The following is an 18,743-nucleotide window of genomic DNA, read 5'->3' on the forward strand; positions in this document are numbered from 1 at the left end:
CGAACAATAGGAGTGCTGAAAAGCCGATTTCGCTGCTTATTGATCACCTTGCACTATCGGCCAGAAAAAGTGGTGAAAATTATAAATGTTTGCTGTGCGCTGCACAATATCTGCAGAAACTACAACGTGGAATATAACGACGACAGTATTACTTTACCATCAAATGATACTGATGAAAATGTTGAATCTCCACCGAACGCAACACTGCAAAGTGAAGGTAAAAGGATGAGGGATGAAATAGCCAACAGTTTATAGCAAACCAACTGAATAAAAATTCAAATATTTATTTATTAAAAAATAAAAAACACATTTATTTATTTAAAAAACACGCATATATATTCATTAAAACAAAACAAAAATTCATTTAATAAGTAAATACATTTTTGTAAAACTTATATAAAACTTATATATAACTATTTATAACAATAAAATAAGGCACATTTTTAGGTACTATAACGACCACAACCAACACTTTTTTGACATTTTTTAAAAGGGAAATTACTTTTCTTTCTGTTTTTCGTAATCAAACTTTAGGAGTTCGAGCTCGAGTTGCTTTTCTTTTATTTCGTTTTTTTCCTGTATCGCTCGCAAAACACCTGTATTAATACGGACAAATTCATCCTTGAGCTCAATTACTGCAATCGCGACAGATTCGTTGCTTTTTTTTATGGCTCTATACACTCGTCTGAGGCTACTGTCGTTTTCTTTTTCAATCTTAATTAGCTCGTTCAATTTTTCATTTATTTCGAGCTTTCTCTCATTGTCTTCATCGAGAAATTGTTTCAAACGCTTCCCAGTTTATCTGTCGCACTATTGTCTCTTCCGTTTGCGTTAGTTGGTGCTTAGAAAAGGGTCCTCCACCAGTTGCTCGAGACTCGCTTTTGTTTTGTGCGAGCTTTCTTTTTATGTCACTTTTCTACTCCGTCCACGTCTATACATATGTATATAAAAAACAGTGTAAGTTTAAGGCACGATTTAATTTATAGCACCAATTATGCTTTACTTTTTTCCATCCATTGGTATCCTTTTGTGGTGGACCTGCACTGTTCAGCGACTCAACTAAACTGTTGCCAAAGGGCATCAACAGTTGGTTTATCCCGCTTTGTAAAGCCTCTCGCAATATCTGGATATTTCTCCATAAATTCCACGATAATGCTGTTTTGAGTTGCATTTTTATGCTTTCCCCTAGTTATGAATAAAAATATGAATACATTAATTATTATTTTTATAAAATAAACCTTCTTTTACTCACATTTTTATAAAATGTCTAACTGGAAGTAAGAAAAACTAATAAACAAATGAAATCCAAGAGCTGTTAGCTGCTTGGTTTGTTTCCGATAGCAAAATCGATATTATTGATTTCTGTGACACCTAAAATCGACACTAATTCCGATTTGAACATAAAACCGATAACATTGGATTTCATGACACCAAAATAATTTTTTTGTCGTTTTCAAATCCAATTCCGACAACAATTGGATTCCATGACAGCCCTGATTATCGCGATATTTTCCCAATAGTTTCATCGCTAAACTCACTTGTACATCACCAGCTAGATGACATGTGTGAGCGAGTGAACATACTAGGAGCGTTCCTTATCTCCCAGAAATAGTCAGAAAAAGTCCGAAGTAGTCAGATTTAGTCCAAAAAGCGTTCCTTAACTCGGAAATGACAGCAAAAATGAGAGAGCAACATTCAGTGAGAGTGACTCTCATCAGTCCGAAGTAGTCAGATTTAGTCAGAAGAATTTTTTCTGGCAAAATCCTGAAAAGTGTCAAACTCAACTGAATTTAAATTAACGGAAATTAAAGAATACGCTAAAAGTGAGAATAATCTAAAAAGTAAAAGAAATGAATTGAAATTGGAAGAAGGCAAAAAATAATTGATATAGCAAGTGTTTATTGTGCTTGTGCTTGTGTGAATGTGTTTTGTACATATATTTCTGTTCTTATTTGACGTTAGTTTTGTTGTTGCCATTCTTTGGACTAAAAATTTGATTTTTTGCGTTCCTTTACTTTTCCTGTTATTCTCTTTTAGTGAGCGCATTTTGCTTACGCTCTGGCATTTTGACACTTTTCAGATTTTAGTCCAAAAAGATAAGGAATGAACCTACTGTAAGGCAAATGCGCCCGTGTGTGTGCAAGAAAGCGATGCACTATCACACGCCCAGAGAAGTGGTCACTTTTTTCCCCAAGCCCATACAAAACTAACCGCTAAACTGACGAAAAGTTATAGTCAGTTTTCCCAATAATTTAACCGATAATCATAGGTCAGGCTTCCCTGCAAAAATCGTTGGACCATGTAGTCTGTTTGTGGTAAATTGGAGTACTTACAAAAGTGTTCCTCTGTCATGCTGTAGCGGACCAACTCGTGTCTCTGCGCCAGCTTGTTGTTTGTTATCCGATCACTGCTCGTGTTTTAACGAAACGTGATTGAAGTTGAGCATTTGAAAGCACATTTGCATGTCTGGCTGTAGCTGAACGTGTAGAGATGCTCGCTGTTAGTTCTTAGCTCCCAGCATGTTCGGGTTCGAATACCGTCAGAGGCAACATGTAATTTTTAATTTTTGTCTTGGTTTTTATTAATTTCGAAAAAGCATTTGAGAAGTGAAGAACAAAAGCGGGTACAAACGAAAAAATATAACAACAATGCCCATTGTTAATATGTTGGAGTAGTTTTGTGCTACTCTGATGTAATGCAGGGATGGAGTATATGGTCCTGCCCTAGGACATCGCAATGTTAATTGGACCATATTTTTTATATGAATTGCGGTTAATTTTGGAGTACTCTTTGGTCCTTAGGGAGTACTCTTTACACGCATGCATGGAGTAGTCGTGATTTTTGCAGGGTTCTTGCAGGGCTGCGAGCATGGGATTCAAACGATGCATCGATATTTTTGAAACATCGATAATATCGGTTCAAAATTCAATGTTTGCCATCGATGTTTACAATTTCCTAACACTTGATATACAGTTCAATGCGAGCGTGAGCGTGAACTTTTTATTTTGACCAATATCTTCGTTATTACTCAACTTTTTGCTATAGTTGAGATATGAAAAGATAGATAATTAAAATTAAAAACTAATTTAAAATGCATAATATGCCTTTTTTTCGAGCTCACACTCAAAGCATTCGCATGTGAGCGGCAAGTTTTGACAGATGTGTGTGAGCGTCCATAAGAATACAAATGGAATTCTTTGCCTTTGCGAACGTTCACGCTCACGCTCGCATTGAACTGTATATCAAGTTTAAATCGCTAAATTGACGATACATCGATGCAAGTTTCAGCGATATTTTAACATCGACTTAAGTGTGACTCAGACTTGAATTCAACCTACCCATTGTGCTCCTAAAATTTTTGTCTGACAATGAATTTTAGTACTTATTTTTTTGGAGAGCATTCAGAAATTCCGAGTTTACTCTTATCTTTCGATATTAAAACTGCTTACTTAATCATTAAAAAAAGGCCTGGTTCCCGTTGAAATTTCAACGAAATTGGGCCTTGGAACTTAAGGCTCAGCGAACTTTCGACGGCATGCATTTTTATTCTATTTATAGGAAGGGTAAAGGAATTGTAAATAAATACAGGGAAATACATCCATATGTAAGGCTGCGTTTCACCAGATTCATTTAAGTGAAAATTACTTTAATTTTCGAATTTTGAGTTTCACCAATCTATTTTAATTTGTTTTTAATATTGATTTAAGTGACATATGCTCTTAAATAAAAATTAAATCAGAATAACCACACTCAGAGTTGTTACACGTTTAATTAGCTGACCAATATACACACACCGCAATTTTGTGTATCTGCTGCTTACTTGTACACCAGCCCAGCTTACAACACAGCGTGCCAAAGCTTTCAAAAGCTCTCAGTACAAATGAAATCTTTCGCTGGCCAAGTTTGTTTTACAACCACTTTTTATTCACTTAAATAAAAAGCTTATTGAAACTGAAAATAATTTAAATGATAATTAAATAAAAAATTTAATTGAAGTTAATTTCCACTTAAATGAGTTTGGAGAAACGCAGCCTAAGTACTTTCCTAATTGAATTACAGAGAGTCGGAATTGAAAAGTATTAAAATTTCCTTTAAGGGCCGGTTGTTCAATGTCTGGTTATCACTACATGCCGGTTAAACATCAATAGCGACGTTTTCGACATCATACAAATAACATGCGATCGATAAAGCAGTCGTTGTATTTAACCGGAGCTTCTACATTAAGTAACCAGCCCTTAATGTGACTACAACCTAAAGCTTTGGTTTCCTCGAAAGTGGTAACATAAAAGAGCGGTCGCAACTTTACGTTGCCAAAAACGTTGCCATGTAAATATTGCAAGATGTCAACTAAGATGAGGGCAATACACACCGTAATGTAATTTGACGGCACCGTAATATTTCTGACGGCAAAAGTGATGGTGTACAACTATTTATCAACGTTTTATAGCAACGTCATATTTTAGCGGTGTATTAGAAAATTTTTTTACAATTCTTTTGACCAAAATAAAAGCAATAAATAAACATTTCTATGAATTTTGAATAATAAAGTGGAAAGTGCATGGATGGCCGAAGAGGATTGTTGTGGACTGTAGATCGGCAATTTATTATGATTGAAAATCAATCTAAAGCAGCATATACGCAGCAGCATACAATTAAACCAATATTTGATTGCGTAACGAAATGAATCTTTATTTTTAATGTAGTATGGCAAAATACAATATATTCGCGAACTTTCCTTAAGACCGCATGCCACCGAAGATGCTGTGTCAAAGGAAAAAACTGAACAACGGTCACCTGAAGTAGGTGTATATATACATGTGTACATAAGAAAGCTAAACCGTTTTCAAATTCAATTACAACAAAATTTCATATTCACAGCACAGTTGGAGTAAATTCGGTATTTAAGCTGCTGAGAGCAATTAGTACGAAGATAAATGAAAGAATATGCAAAGATTGTGATGCCAGAGTGAGCAATGTTATTAATTGGTTAAGTGGAATCCTTAACATTTCCGCCCGCCAGCACAACCGTTGTGGCGATGCTCTTCATTGAAAGGAACTGGAAGCACTGGCAATTTAGATATTGGTCGGGTTAAAGTTGTTGTTGCCGTCTTGATTGTAACTATCCGAGTAAGGTTGTGTTTTCCAGGGTGGAGATCTATTACCTTTGCTAGAGGCCACTTGCACGGCGGCAATCGCTCATCAGTTAGCAGTACAATCGATCCAATTTTAATGTCGTTGTTAGGATGATACCATTTTGAGATTGATTGAAGGCGTTGTAAATAGTGAGTAGACCACTGAGACCAGAATTGTTGCACCCTTTGTTGGATATGATGCCACCGCTGTAGCCTTGTGGTTGATAGGTATGTCAGTGATGGTTCTGGTAAAGTGGTGAGAGCGTTACCGATGAGAAAATGTCCGGGCGTGAGAGCTGACACGTCTTCAGGATCATCACTTATGGCTTCTAGTGGCCTTGAGCTGCTATAAAGCCATTTGATGAATAGTCGGTGACCGCTTCAAGATGAACCGCCGAGGTTGAAAAGCACACAAACACACAAATCCAGCTTTTGTATGATTTGGATCCTCTACCCTTCCAACTTTTGACATTTATTGGTCCGGCGTAGTCCACTCCAGTGTGCGCAAATGGTCGCGAAGGTGTAACTCGCGAAAGAGGTAGTTGGCCCATCAATTGCTGAGCACGGATCCCCCTTTGACGAGCACACACAACACAACGCAACACATGGGACTTGACAGGCGCCCGCTCTCCGATGATCCAATATTGCTGTCTGAGGTGAGCCACAGTTAGCTGTGTGCCGCCGTGGAAGGTGCGCTGGTGCGAAAAGCCGATGATAAGTGACGAGAGTTGAGAATGATGAGGAAGAATAGCCGGGTGTTTTTCTGAATAATTAAGGTTGGAGTTTCTTAGTCTACCTCCGACTCTGATGATACCGTGAGTGTCTATAAATGCAGTAAGTCGATTGAATGGATGATTGCCGTGAAATGTTGAATCGCTTCTAAGAGTTTTCAACTCTGCTGAGAAGTACACCCTTTGAGTTTCTTGAATCCAAAAGCGTTTGGCCTGTTCAAGATCTACCGCGGTGATGTTTGTCACTGGACAATTAGATAATTTTCCTCGTAATCGACGAAGAATTCTAAAACAAAGAGCAGTAATACGCATTAATTGAGTTAGTGAAGAATACCTGTGAATTAAATCCCAAGGGTAATCAGGTTTTGCAGCCGCAATCATGGATGCTACGCCAGGGCGAGCCTCTTGTAAGCTTTCTGCGTCTGAGCCTGCTGATTGAGAAGGCCATAAAGAGAGGTCCTCTCGCAACCAAGTTGGTCCTCTCCACCAGAGAGGATGGTGTAATAACTGTGATGTGGTGATCCCCCGTGATGCACAATCCGCCGGATTTTGTGACCCGGGAACATGCTGCCAATGCGCACTTGGTAGAATCTCTTGAGTTTGAGAGACTCTGTTCCTAACAGAATCTTTCCACCGGGAAGGATGAGATTTGACCCACGTGAGAACTACTTCCGAATCCGTCCACAAATGAATTTTTTCTATGTCCAACTGAACCGTAGCTAGGACATATTTTGTGAGTTGTGTAAGTATCAGCGCTGCCGTTAGTTCTATCCTTGGAATGGTCAGCCGTTTAAGAGGTGCTACCTTCGTCTTTGCGCAGATTAGTGACGTCACCTAGCCTGTGGAGGGTGAATTGACGGTAATATATACTGCAGCCGCCATTACTATTTGAGAAGCATCCGAAAATCCGTGGATGGTAGCGGTTGAACTTTAATCTGTACGTAGCCACCGTGGAATTGAAATGTTCGCCAGACTGCTAAGTTCTTCTCTGATGCTAAACCACCTTGATGAGAGTTGTGATGAAAGTGTATCATCCCAACCTACTTTATGTAGCCATAGCTCTTGTAGAAAGATTTTAGCAGTGATAATGACCGGTGAAATGAAGCCGAGTGGGTCGAATATCTGAGCCACTTCAGATAATATGTGTCTCTTCGTGATTGATTTGTGCCGAGTAGCAGGATGGCATGTGAATTTAAAGCTGTCTCTCAAGGATGCCACCTTAATCCAAGTATTTTTGTTGCACAATCGTCAAGTATAACTAGGTCGGATAAATCATTTTTTGAAAGTATCGCTTGCATTAATTCGATGTTGTTAGAGTGCCACTTTGCAAGTGGGAATCCGCCCGCGTGACATAGCTCTTTCAACTGGAACGCCTTTTTGTGTAGTTCTTTGATAGTGTCGGCCCCACCAAAGATGTCGTCAACATACCGCCCGTGGGTAATTGATGAGACAGCCAAAGGAAACCTGTGTCCTTCATCTTCAGCGAGTTGCAGGAGTGCCCGTACAGCTAAAAATGGTGCTGATTTTATGCCGTAAGTCACTGTGGTTAGTTGATAAGGTACCTTCGAGATGTTCATTTATCCACAAAATCCGCTGAAGATCCCAATCGTCTTGATGTACTTTAATCTGCCGATACATTTTAGTGATGTCCGTTGCGAAAATGTACCGATGAAGCCGTATCCAAATGAGGACATCGGCGATATTGAGAAGCAAATTTGGTCCGGTGTGCATGATGTCATTGAGCGAAAGCCCAGAAGATGATGGACTGGAGCCGTTGAAAACCACCCTCATTTTGGTGGTGGGACTTTCTGGTTTTAGCACGCCATGGTGGGGCAGATAATAGTGAGGTGACCATGGTGTTGCAAGATTAGGTGCCCTCACCATGTGGCCAAGACGTTCATACTCACTCATGAATTGGTCATAGAGTAGTTTGTAATCACTGTTGCTCTGCAATCTTGCGACTGTCCGATGAAGGCACCGTTGAGCGATGTCAAGGGACTGGCCCAGGTTTTCTGAGGGTAATTTCAAAGGAAGCCTAACAATATATCTCCCTTGCGGATCTCGTAAGTGCGTCGTTTTAAAATGTGCTTCACATTCATCTTCTTCTGGTGTGTTCTGATGATGGTAATCAGCTCCTGGAGTTGTTCATTCTCAGGTTTCGATGTCACCTGGTGGGCTTTGAATGGTTGTACGTCTGTGGAAGTAACAGGACCAAAGCACCAACCACCCGAAGATTGATAATTGGGCCACCGGGCTCGCAGACGTGTGCTTGAGCATGAGCATTGGGCATGATGATTTGACCGTAATGATCCGCTCCGATGAGGTTGTCGATGGTTCTTGATAATCTGAAGTCAGGGTCAGCCAATTGCAAATTGCTGAGATGAGGCCATTCTATGTCATGCACTTCAGCTGATGGCAAAGGGTCCGTGATAGTCCTCAATACATGAGCGTCAATTTTGACACTCACATTTTTGTGCATAGATGACAAAGTGACAGAGACACGTCCCCTTGTTTTTAATGCCTTTTGGCCTCCAATTCCTAAGATGCTAACGTTGGATTGCTGTCTTGGAAGCCGTAGACTTTTCACAATTTGTTCCGTGACAAACGATAGTTGAGAGCCTGTGTCAATGAGCAACCTAACTGTGTGACTTACTACTGGCGACTTGACGTGAGCTAATGCAGTCGCAAGCAATGTAACTTGGTTTGCTGGAACCACCGAATTTTCCTTCGATGTTGTGCCGGGTACTGTGCCATTTGATGTATTTGCCTTCATAGAAGTTGATCTAATGCCAGACTGTTCAGAGGATGTGGGTGCCGAAGAAGTCAAAATTACACTGTCCCGTGCTTTCTCGTGACAGGTTGATAACTCGACGAAGGGGGCGTACCTTCATTGTGGTGACTGTCCGGATGTTGAAACCGTGGATGGAGGTGGCCGCGTTGGGTCATGCAACATGGTGTGATGCTTACCGTTGCACTCTTTGCAAAGTTGGCTGGACCTGCATGCCCGGGCTGAATGTGGCCCAAGGCAGTTGTAGCATAATGATTTCGTAATGACCACCTGTCTGCGTGATGTTTTGTCCAATGCACGGACACATTACAATGAAATGATTCTCCTTGCACATGTCACAAGACCGCTGTTGTTTTTGATGAGGTACTTGCTGAATCACTTGGTGTGCTGCAACCGTAGTTTTTGATTTAGGAGTCATCGCTGACTTCGTAGATGATGAAGCCGCTTCAACTCGTTCAAGAGTTCTTACTCTTGCGGTGAGAAAAGACTCAATATCCTTGAGACATGGATATGTGGTTGATGCTCCCAGGGAATTCTCCCAGCCCTCACGGGATGACCTGTCGAGGTTCCGCTGAACCAAGTCTACCAGAAAGCATTCCCACATGTTGTGACCCGCCCCGAGAAGTTGAAGAGCCTTAGTGACTTCAGTAACCGTGGTTAGAACTTTGTTTAGAGAAGCTGCATGCTTTGGAAGCGCCGGTTGGATGTTAATCAATTTGTCTAAATATTCTTGAATGATGTGCCGTTTGTTTTCGTAGCGATTTGTGAGAAGATCCCATGCTACTCCCATAGATTCGTCGGTGAATGGAAGAGCTGCAATGAGTTGAGTTGCAGGTCCTGTGCAGCAGCTCCTAAGGTAATGGAATTTGTCTTGTTCCCTTAGGCGCTGATCAGATTTTATTAAGCTCTCAAGTTTGACCTTTAAACTCTGGCCACTTTGCATATTCTCCGCTGAATTTTTGCAATTGAATGTCTGGAAGTTTAGTGAACCGTGTATCGTTGTTGACAACACGCGGTGAAGGTGATGAGCTTGCTAATGGTGTAAGCGTTTCCCGTAAACGCCCCAGTTTGAGTTTCGCTGCCATATAAAGTTTACACTCCGTCGTTTGATAGGATTTAGAGAAGTACTCGTGATCTGCCATAGAAGCTGGCCATGTAACTTCAGCTACTGAGTGATCTTTTGTAAACGCTTTGTGCAATTCCTCCAGTTGCGTCGCCCACACTTGCACATCACACAGAGTTGTACCGTTCGTGTCACTGGGAAGTTGATCTAAAAGATCACTCATTGAGTTGAGCCGAGATTTCTGAGATGCCACTTTAAATAACAGCTCCGCTGGTAGTTGATTCATTGGTGATGTTGACCGTGTATTGATGCCACCACTCGTGTTGGTGAATGTGATGGCAGGGGCTGTGCTGCGAGCCGAGATTGTGATGGTGTGGACTTGCTTTTTAAGGAGCCCTCGCCCGTACTGCCCTCGCCGTCACTCATGATGATATGTTAGCCGTGAATGTGTGTAATGAACTGCAGTAATTCCACGCCCTTCAGTTGAATAGTTTTTAGTAGATTCCAAGCCACTGATCCGGTTCGAGGGACCAAAGTATTTTGTGGACTGTAGATCGGCAATTTATTATGATTGAAAATCAATCTAAAGCAGCATATACGCAGCAGCATACAATTAAACCAATATTTGATTGCGTAACATAGTATGGCAAAATACAATATATTCGCGAACTTTCCTTAAGACCGAAGATGCTGTGTCAAAGGAAAAAACTGAAAAACGGCCACCTGAAGTAGGTGTATATATACATGTGTACATAAGAGAGCTAAACCGTTTTCAAATTCAATTACAACAAAATTTCATATTCACAGCACAGTTGGAGTAAATTCGGTATTTAAACTGCTGAAAGCAATTAGTACGAAGATAAATGAAAGAATATGCAAAGATTGTGCTGCCAGAGTGAGCAATGTTATTAATTGGTTAAGTGGAATCCTTAACAAGGATGAAGTCCTAATAAACTTTGTGAGAAGCAATGAATGCCTATACAACATAAAAGCGAAAAGTTACGTTAAATCCATTTAGCTTTACGTAAAAGCGGTACCGCTATTAGCATTAAGAATGGCGTTCGGTATGATACAGTCGTAATATGACGGCACCACTTTTCGGGGAAACCAAAGCTTAACAAATTTTGAAACATCGGAAACCATCGATATATCGATGTTTTTCTGGCAATGTATTTTAGCATCGATGTTAGTTTTTCTGATGCATCGAAACATCAATGTATCGATTTACTCCACCAAATTTGTATTTCTATGCAAGCATCAATACAAAATGAGATTGTTGCTTTTATTTCCAATGCAATGTTCGCAAAACACGCAACAAACGACGAGCATGCTCACTGAAAATCAGAAGTTTTTGATTTTTGGGGAGTATGCTCCTGAACCGCCCCACAAACGATGAACATGCACCGCAAAGTAAGCATGCGCGCGCACATGTTCGTCGTGTATGGCCACTATAATTGAAAGTTCACAAGTGTCGATATTCGCCCTACTCGATTCTTTCGATATTTAAGAGAACAAAACTCGATACAGCGACATATATCGTTAAACATTTTATTCTAAATGAAACCCTGAAAAAACATCTACTCATTCAACAAATTCATAGGACCATTTACACATTCCCACGACAGCCGGTTCTACGTACCGGAATTACTCGGGTTTTACCCTAACAAGGGCTGTTATTTCGGCGATCTAACCCCGGTTAGGTCAGCGAAATCCGTCAAACGTTGCTCTATTCTAGGGCTACATCTGCTCCGTACCCTTCTGCTCAGGGCTGGCCTTGAGTCCAACCCAGGGCCAGAAACTTACACCTGCTGCGTATGCCAGATACGACTGCACACAAACTCCACCTCGGCCAGGTTCAATGCCTGTGACGGGTAGAGTCACCTTCGCAACTGCTCGCGGCTACGTACGCACCGGCAATGGACCACGTCGTTCGTGGCCCCATGCTGTGTGAACCGGACCGCCTCCACGGCAAACCACCACCCGCCCTTGCAGCACGCAACCAACACACCTACACCCCAACACAACACAACAAGAGATACACACACTAACACAATAGCCCACACCACCGCCGGCAACTCCTAGTCCCTTCAACAATCTGCTCGGTTTGTCAGTCCAGATCGAGGAGATAACTGTCTTTATGGGAAGGCATGGAATATTAATAGCTGGGGTCCAAGAGACGAAGTTGCACGGCAATTCAACCTTGTTCAATTGCGCCGGATAAAACGTGCACCGTCGAGATCGCGAGCGAGACAATGGTGGAGGTTTAGCGTTCATCACGCACCACACCGTGCAGTATCGTCTTTTTGAAGCAGACATCGACCGCAGGGATACCATCCTAGAATGTCAGGGTATTGCTATCCGGTCAGGCGACGTTGAGCTCGAAATATTTAACGTATACATGCCCCTGTCACCAGCTGCCCGGCGGAATATTGCCCTGAAATAGGTGCGCTACTCAGAGGTGAAAACCGTATGGTAGTTGACGACTTTAACGCGCACCACGATCTTTGGCACTCAAGCCTGTCAAATGATTGTAGGGGAATACATCTGGCTGAGCAGATAGACGACTCGACATTCTGCACAATGAACGACGACCCACCCACCAGGATTATGGGCAGCTGCTGCAGCTCGCCAGATCTAACAATTGTCAGCGCTGGTCTGATCAACAGCGTATCATGGCGACCTATGCTAACCCTAGCATCAGATCATCTGCCCATAGTTATCTCGATTGATACACCTGCCGAGTGTGCTTCCGCGAATCACCGGACCTATGTCAGTTTTTCCAAAGCTGACTGGAAAAGCTTCGCGGATGTTACTGAAAGCGCCTTCACTGCACTACCCATATCAACCGACGTCCACATAGGTGAACGTAAATTCCGCATCGTTGTCACTGCTGCTGCAGCTCGCTTCATCCCAGCAGGATGTATTAAGGATCCACGTCCGAACTTTCCTGCTGCAGCGGCTGTTCTAACCAATGAGTGTGACAACCTTCGTTAGGCCAATCCCGGAAATCCCCGTATCAGGGATCTCAATTCGGAGATTCGGCCACTTGTGAATGTACATAAGCAGAAGAACTGGGAAGAGCATTTGACCACCTGCAACTTCGCCCCTGGTGTGAGTAAGCTTTGGTCAACCGTGAGGTCGTTGTCCAACCCGACGAAGCGTGACGACAGAGTCGAAATAGACTTTGGTGACCACGCTTTGTCGGACCCGGAGCGATGCGCGAGCTATTTTAGCTGGCAGTTTACTCTGCATCCTCCGGTAGATAAAGCCAAACGTCTATTGACCAGAAGGCTGCACAAAATGCCAGAACCAAGTGCGCCTCTTGTTTTCACCAGCGGTGAGGTAAAGGTAGCCATCGGGAAGGTGAAAGCCTCCAAAGCCATTGGACCCGACGGAATATGCATGTTGATTCTGAAAAATTTGGGTCCTGTGGGAGTAGCGTACCTAACGGTCTATGGCCACTCCCGCCATTCCAGACATATCGAAGATGGGGAGAGTGGTCGCACTGCTCAAACCGGGGAAACCAGCCAACAATGGAGAGTCTTATCGCCCGATAACCTTACTTTCCCCGGTAGCGAAGACACTAGAGGCCTTGCTACTCCGTATTTCACGAGCCACCTGACCCTAGCGAAGCATCAGCATGGGTTCTGTAAAGTGCATAGTACAACAACAGCACTTATACCATGTTCTGACCGACAACGAAAACACTTTTAAAACATGTTTTGGGATTGTGGACTGAAGGCTGTTCACACTGGCTGTCAGTGTTTTCGTTGACATTTCTTACATCCTCTGATTACAGTTTTGCTCCACAAAAACAAAACCAAAGTGCTTTTCCTTCATTTTCTTTTCATTAGCAACCTCTTACTTTCATTCTAATTTTACTTTTGCCAGCCAATTAACAATAAATCCGAAATGGCGTATTAAAGATGATAAAATATGACTTCCACATCGATAAATAATCGAAAAAAACTAGTGCAGACACCGATTGGAATGAGTGGATCGTGAGTTTTCAAGTGATTTTCAGCGAAAACTAGTTTTCGTTTGACAGGTTTTACATGGACGAAAACTCAAGTTTTAGGTCAAAAACCAGTTTTACCAACGAAAACATGTTTTCGATGTCGGTCAGAACATGGTATTAACGCTATAAACACTCAGATAACTCGTGGCCTTAACCGAAACCGCCCCTGTGAGATTACTCTTATAGTAGCGTTGAACCTGTCCAAGTCGTTCGGCACTCTCAGTCAACCAACGCTGCTAGAAGACATAGAGGCCTCCTCTCGCCCACAGGGATTCAAACGGTGGTCGGCGAATTACCTGAGTCGTCAACATTCGTCAGTAATTTTCAGAGACAAAACCAGCAAGCCAAGTAAAATTAAACAGGGGATACCACAGGGTGGTGTCCTGTCCCCGCTACTGTTTAATTATTACATCTCTAAGCCTCTCAACCACCAGACGGTATCAATATTGTCTCTTATGCTGACGATTGTTCGATCATGGCATTTGGGAATGAAATTGCTGGCTTGTGCACGAAAGTAAACGGTTATCTTGAAGAACTTTCTCGCTTCTTTACTGCAAGCAGCCTTGCCCTATCCCCTGCGAAATCCTCGGCAACCCTATTCTCCACCTGGACGAAGGAGGTCAGACTGCAACTGGGTATTCACGTTGATGGCGTAACAATACCGACGGTGAATAACCCGAAAAGTCTCGGAGTTACCTTCGACAGTCTGCTCTCCTTCTCTGCGCATACAACCGCAATTGCCAACCAAGTACAGAGCCGCAACAATGTCCTCAAGTCGCTGGCCGGCACCACTTGGGGCAAAGATAAAGAAACGTTGTTGGTAACATACAAGGCAATTGGGCGGCCGGTTCTAAACTATGCAGCGCCCGTGTGGTCGCCTGGGACTAGCAGGACGCAGTGGATGAAGCTACAGACCTGCCAAAACACGGCACTACGAACAGCGACCGGATGCCTCCTGATGACGCCCCAACACCACCTACACGACGAGGCCCAGATGCTCCCATTCAAGGAGCATAACATAATGCTCTGCAAGCAGTTCCTTGTGGGGAGCCACAGACGTGGCCATCCCAGCAAACAGCTGCTTGCAGAAGAGCCCTCGCCAAGGCACGTCAGGGGGCATCTCTACGAACTGCCGGACGAAGTCCAGAGGTTCATTAAATAACCTCTGGACCCCTCAGCCTACCGACAGGCCCTGAGCGGCATTCACAGGGAATCAGTCTCGAGTTATGTAGACTCCCGCCCTGTGAATGCCGTTCTGGGCACACAACCACCGGACGTGGACGAGACAGAACTTTGTCTGCCTCGGGAGACCCGCACCACAATATTGCAGCAGGCTTAACTCCCCTGCCAGCATTTTCTATTGCGGAAGTTACTAATTCGACACGACATTTCTGTGAAAATCATGGCCGATTTTTATATAAAACTTAATAGGAAATTTGGGGTACCTCTGAGCTTGCAACCAAAGCCGCAGAGTTACTTACGCCATATTCATCCTGCTTTCGGCTTAGATTGCTAGCTCAAACGCACTTATATTTTATGAAATTCCAACTAAACATTTTAAAAAGCAGTTCCAAAATGTATGGTAAAAAGGCATTGACATAATAAATCGAATAACGCATCTGTTTAAAATCTAAACGTAATTTTATTATTTGTTATTCGAATATGATTGCTTGCACGTTAACTGAAAAATAAAAAAATTTTGAAAACAAAAATATAATTTTACTTGATTAAACTTTCAAGATTTGCCTTGTTAATTTTTAAAACTTCAAAGAGTAAAATTCGTCCGAGCTCCTCTTCAGAAGATAGAAGAGCGACAGAAATGTTTTTTGTTTTTGTGAAATGAGTTACTATCGCTTTGATAACTTCCAATAGGGCTCTGTCACACGGTCAGTAATTATCACGATATTTGGATCGCGATCCATATTGATGGATTAATGGATCGCGCACGAATGCTACATGTTCAATATTTATCGCGTCAGTATTTGCATAATTTTTGTGCTGAACGCTTATTATGACGCAAGAAAATATTTTTATTTTGTACGTATAATTTACAGATAATGCATTCCACAATTATTTTAAAGTTTCCAATGTTAATTAAAATTTGTTCTATTTGTTTTGAAAGATTTTAAGCCCCGAGGGTGAAGGCAGAGCCGATGTTCGCATTATGAGAGTAAAAGATGTACTGACGAAATGTATGGATCGCGTTTTGAAAGTGCTACACGTTCAATATTTATTGACGGTATTGCGATCCGTGATCCAGATTTCAAAATTTTTAGGAGTTTTGCGATATGGATCACGATCCATCAATACTGCATGCTACACCGTCAATAAATATCGCGATACTTGGATCACGTCCATGGTGGAATAATAACAAGGTGTTGTCAGTTACTTAACCTCACTTTTTCGGCCGGTCTATTCCGGTAACGCATTTTAAAGTAGTAGAAAAGATATTAGTTATTTACTACTTTTAATCCGTTGGTGCATACTATTTCAAATTAAATGTAGAAAAATGTATAATTACAGGCTTATAAGCCTGAATATATGTTTGTATCGGCAGCTCCACACAGCTTGGACATATATTGTAACTTTAAAAAAGTAAAGGCGGTAAAACAAGGAAATTTCCTATTAGAGTGTAAATGATTTTTAAAATAGATTAAAACAGATAAATATCGATAATATAAGCGAATTCCTAATTTAACCATGCAGTCACTCTATTCAGGTGTATCAGTAGTCCAATTGGCTCAGTATTATGACAATGCAGCAAAAGTTATTTAATATAAAAATCGCCTTTCCATACGATTTTTGTGTACGTCTTTTTCCATTGATAACCACGATATCTTTTATTTTTTACATTTTGAGGACAAAAAACATACAAATCCACCAATTTTAAATACTAATATCCATCTGAAAACACCAAGTTCTTTAAAAATCGCGATAAAACGAATTACTAAAATGGAACATTTTAGATACTATTTCCTAACGAATAGTAGCATAAAAATTAAGATCGGCAGCACTGAAAATAAGCATGCCGATCTTGTCAAAATTACAACAAACACGTCGCTACCGACAACACCTTGTTATTATTCCACCATGGATCACGTCAATAAATACTGACCGTGTGACAGGGCCCATAGTGACGAAGAAGTGACATCCGGGAGATAGGCGATAAAATCCTCTTCCAATTACTGGCAGGGTCATACCTGAGAACCGCTACTTTAATTTTGCCGACTTTGACGTTTATGGCAATACGTAAACAAACTTTTTGTTTAGAAACAAAAGGAGACGAATTGCAAACGTATTGTGTACTTTCAAGTGAAAATCGAAGTAATTCGTGCGTTCTAAAGTAAAAAACGTTTTATTTGTAATAAAAACTGTATAAAAATGTCGTGTCGTGTGTTGAATTGCAGCAGCCGTTGGGGTAAAGCCACCAAATGCAGTTTTTTTCATTTTTTTTATTATCACTTTTACGGCACCTGCAATACAAACACAAAAATTATAAATAGTTAATTAATAAAACCTATTCTTTTGAACACATTTCAAGAGTGGTTGTATATTTTTTGTTAAAGTTGTGCTTAATTTGCTCTATTCAAAGATGACTTGAGAAACTGGTGAATCGTGAAGAAAACACGTTTTCTCACTGCAAATTTACAACTCTCAACTCATTGTTCTTCACCATATTCTTTGTTTACCCGTTGCCACAAATGCCATTCTGCGGGAATGCGCAATCTTGTATTCTATCGTTCTTGATTAATGACGATGTGCCCATAGTTGCCAACTTGGTGCTTTAAGCACTAGATTTAGTGCTTTTTGAAAATTATAACGCCAATAAAAATTATTTAGTGCCAAGTACCTTTTTTAGCTCTTTTTTCTGAACTAAAATTACTTCGAGATAGTTAAAACCTGAAATAATTTGAAATATTTAAGGCTGTGGCAGCACTGAATTTACAAGAATCTACAAATTTAAATGGACTAAAATACAACCATGATTGATAAAAAGCTGAAGTGTCAAACCCACCTTGTTAAATTCTATTCGCGTTGTAAATGCTAGGACGCAAGTAAGTTAAGTATTTCCTTTTTTCTTTCCTAATTATTTGTACAAATTTTGTTTTTTTTTTCACCTGATTAAAACATAGCGTTTCTTGGTGCTGAATCCAAATCTGGCCTCACAATTGCTCTAGCACTAGAATTTTGAGATATCCTAACCTCAAAGTGCCAAAGCACGGTTTTTAGCGATATTTGAGGTTTGATTTGATAAATAAAACATCAAATTATTTGCTCATTTCTAATAAGGGTATGATTTTCGTTTGATGCGATTCAAATTTACTTTCTCGAGATATACTAGTTTTAATGTGCAGTACTTCGGTATTATGTTATGAATAAAGCATCCCTTGATTCAAAAAAATTTGGTGCTTTTATTGTAGTAGAACGCTTTTTTTCCAAGTTTTTGGTGCTTTTTGAAAACAAATAATGGCAACACTGGATGTGCCCAACCAATACCCGGCATATGGAGAGTCGCCACATGACTCTCGGCACCTCTTCACATGCCCTGAGAACCCCACCCAGCTGACGCCCCTGTCCTTATGGACATACCCTGTGGAAGTCACACACTTCCTGGGCCTCCCCTTTGCTGAAACAGTCGCCAACGTTGACGGATGAACCGGCCCGAGTGGGGCTTATTAACCGCTATAACAACAACAACAACAACCATTTACCAACATGTATGTATGTACTGACCCGCATTATAAATCATCCAGTGATATTATTACCATATTCGCAATGTTCTTTTAATCCAAAAATTTTTCTCTTGCTTTTTTGTGAAGGTATAGCTCATTCTCTGACAAAATCCATTTAAATATAAATTGCAAAAATATATAAAATTTAATTATTGAAATATTAGGCGGCCTTTGAGCAATGGCAAAATGACGAGATTAACACAATGCACGACTTTTGTATATTGTACTGTTTTAAAATGTATTTATTTGGTGAATTTTACAAACGTTGATATCGATAA

General features: G+C 41.0%; 1 long non-coding RNA gene across 1 annotated transcript; it reads right to left on the reverse strand.

Annotated features, from left to right (window-relative positions):
- Positions 1-497: 497 nt before the first annotated feature.
- LOC118750455 lies at positions 498-1,393 on the reverse strand. The gene is made up of 3 exons (XR_004994395.1): positions 1,253-1,393; positions 1,004-1,185; positions 498-931 (listed from the first exon to the last, which is right to left on the reverse strand). It is a non-coding gene; the product is annotated as an uncharacterized LOC118750455 (long non-coding RNA).
- Between the last annotated feature and the right edge of the window lie 17,350 nt (positions 1,394-18,743).

This window comes from Rhagoletis pomonella, unplaced genomic scaffold, assembly GCF_013731165.1.
Source record: "Rhagoletis pomonella isolate Grant_MI unplaced genomic scaffold, Rhpom_1.0 Rhpom_scaffold_00246, whole genome shotgun sequence".
Classification (NCBI taxonomy): Eukaryota; Metazoa; Arthropoda; class Insecta; order Diptera; family Tephritidae; genus Rhagoletis; species Rhagoletis pomonella.